Source organism: Mus pahari, chromosome 18 (assembly GCF_900095145.1).
Source record: "Mus pahari chromosome 18, PAHARI_EIJ_v1.1, whole genome shotgun sequence".
Classification (NCBI taxonomy): domain Eukaryota; kingdom Metazoa; phylum Chordata; class Mammalia; order Rodentia; family Muridae; genus Mus; species Mus pahari.
The window spans coordinates 4,465,773-4,469,082 of record NC_034607.1 but is presented as its reverse complement, the minus strand read 5'-3'; positions in this window follow the sequence as shown (position 1 = coordinate 4,469,082).

Here is a 3,310-nt window from a genome sequence, read left to right as displayed (position 1 = left end):
CTTCTTCTTCTTCTTCTTCTTCTTCTTCTTCTTCTTCTTCTTCTTCTTCTTCTTCTTCCTTGTTGTCCCAAGTCCTGGGAAACATACACCCCACCTATGACTCTATATGCTGAACAATTGACTGTTGGCATCCTTATTTACAAATCATAATTAAGGGGGGAATGGTTACTTAGTATGTCATGTGAGGATTCTTTCCACTTTGTGGTAACTAGACTTGTGGCTCCAAAGTGAGCATTAGAATACAAGTATCATTAGGCCAAACCACTACAAAAATACTCAAACCCACAAAATGACAATTACAGAAAAAAAACTACCACGAGAAGCAGAGGAGAAAACAAATCCAGAGAGTACTGCTGGGACCACAGTTTAGGCTTTTGAATTTTGACATGAATCTCAGGTTTAAACATAGGAAAGTAAAAGTCCCACACACCTGAACCCTCCCTCCAGTTTTTGTTTAATTTTTCAGTTTTGTTAATTTACTTTACTAATAAATGGAAAATTTCTGGCCATCACTAACCTCTTCTGATAGCACTTACCTAATTCCATCCAGGCTCCCTGGAGATTCTTTCACAATCTTCCCCTGTGGCCTACCACATCCTAGGTCTCTGATTTTTAAACTTCAGATTTTCTTAGCCGTACAATACAAGTTCTGGCATTACAAGTACATGGTGTGACTCACAGGCCTTCTGCAAAGTTTTGAAATATGTCTATAAGAGATGGCAGGAATTTAGCAAGTGTATAGGTAGAAAATATACAATTACTATGTGTTGCCTCCTGTGGCCACACTAACTGGGTTCCTGAGTGGGAGGCAGGAGCTGTATGGGAGAAAATGGCGCTCGAGAGAAATAATGGATGCCAAGATATGATTTTCTGTTCAAGGCTTCAAAGTTTTACTAAGAGTCTGTGCTTATAAAGAAGGGGGAGGCCCATCCCCAGCCAGTCAGTTCTTGGTGCCTGTGGCCAGCCTGTAGGTGATCTGCTGGATGCTGTCTCTGGAAAAGCTCAAGGGTCTCAGAAGGTAGCAATGTTTTGGAGGAGAGCAGTGGCAGGTGTAGAACAATAGAACCTGCTAAGTGGGAAGGTTCCACTCCAGGTGGTTCCATGCTTCATGGCAACAAGGTCTTAATCAGCCTGCTTCAAGGCTGGGGGAAACAACAACTATGTGTGTTTTTATTGTGATTATTAGTTGTCCTAGGACAGGAATTCATGTCATTTAGGATGGCATTCATGATGACATTTCATGGTCTTTATCCTTTTCAGAAGTGCTAGATTAGAGGACTAAAATGACCATTTGTCATTCCAATGTGTGAATTATAAAAGACATTATTGGCAAACATTTCTAATTAAAAAAAAACTATTAAACAACTTTCGAGGAGTAGCCCTCCATTTGTGTAATCTGAACCCATTTAAAGATTCAAGTTGTTACAATACCTTGAATAACGCAAATGTCTTAAAAGTTTGGGTTCACAGAATGGTAAATATCCACATATGCAAAATTACATTGAGGACCATTTACTTTCTAAGTTTGTAGAAATCCTGACATAAAAATGACTGGAAATTGCTGACTTACTCTCTCCCAAGCTAGATTCAGAAGAATGTTTTCAGAAGGTCTACCACAAGAAAAAGGGTAAACAACTCATGCGCAGACACTGCTCCCAGGACACTTGTCCCCAGAGGCGGGATTGAGGGGAGAAACAGGACTTTATAGCTACAGATCCGAGGAGTTCATCTTCCCATTTCCCACCCACATGTCCCTGTCACTCCCATCGTGTATTCTAGGAAAGGCAAGCTGCCTCCCTGATGTCAGGCTTATGAAATGAAATGGAAACTGTCTGGAGTTGCTCTCTTATCATGACTCAAGTTCAGGACCTCTATGCTACATGCCCTCCATTTCCTATGGGAGATGACTCTGACCCAGAACCGTAAAAAGCCTGTGCATGTTACATCTGAACAAATTTGGTTTGATAAGTTGGACCAGCTAAAAATGCTTGCCTCCTGTCTCACCTTACCAAACTCTCCTGGCTTTTCTTGCTGGTTATCACTGTCCAGTTTTCTTCTCCAGCTCCCTGTTTAAGCCCTGAGTGTTACCCCTCTCAAAGCCATTGCACCTTCCAAGAATCCCAGGAGCAGGGCTTGGGTCTCATTGTCTGTACTTCTTCCAGTTCATACTCCTTAAGTAATTTACATGCCATGATGATAGTTGGTCATATTCATTGTTCCCTCTTCTCCTTGGGTCACAGTTAAATTGCAGAGAGGCAGTATGATCATGAGGATACCCCTGATCCTTATTCTAGGGAAATTTCCATAACTGTGACCAAGGTATAGATGGAGACAAGATGAAGTTGTGAATATGGGCATGACCAACTGTGCTCCTGGAGGACTATTTTCAGGAACACCTTTCATTTTACTATGCCCCCAGGTGTTTATCACCTCCTTCATCATCATTACAATGAATGAACTTATGTTTTTCTATGTATTTTTACATAAGCCCCAGGTTGATCAAGCACTTATGCATAATTATTACAATGTACATATGGACATGCTCGAAATCCCAGAAATCATGGACCTTGGCCACTCTTTGCCTTTATTGTCCATCTTTATCATAAAATGACCATAGTTTCCATATGCATAGCTCCAAGAACCTGCCAGAAATATTTCCCACAATAGAGATGGAGGGACGAGTGGCAAGAAGAATATTTTTTTTAACCTCTGTCTCTCAGTACTGACTTGTGAGGTACTCTCAGGGTCTCCAACATTCCAAGACAATGGCATTTGTGCTCACAGCAAGTCTTTTCCCTTCTCAGAGTGAGGGAATAAATTAGCAGCTCATGATTCACATAACATGCATCTTGCTCTTCCTAGGAAGCCAAAGCCACAGCTGTCCACTGATGGAAATTTCCATTCCCTGAAGCCCTGGTCAGCACCAGCCCCATGTTATGAGTTTGGTTGTTCCCATCTCTCTTCCAGCTCAGGGTGAAACAGGAAATAGAAGTTCAGGGACCAGCACTTCAGGCTGATTTTCCTCAACATACAAGGTCATGCATCACAAGTGTTTGAAGTGGATTCTGAAGAGAAAATGGGTAAAATTAAGACATTTAGAATTTAATCTGGAAAGCCAGCAGTGCTCACAAAATCATGCCTAGAGAACAGGGAAATGTTAGTCTTTAGGAATCATACATGCTCCACAGAGCCACCCAAAGTAAATATCCAGATAAATTATACTAAGCATACTTCTAGTTCTACACAACTAGACTTCTGAATGCCTCAGGCAGATACTCAAGGGACAGAGCAACCCAGGACTCAGACTTCC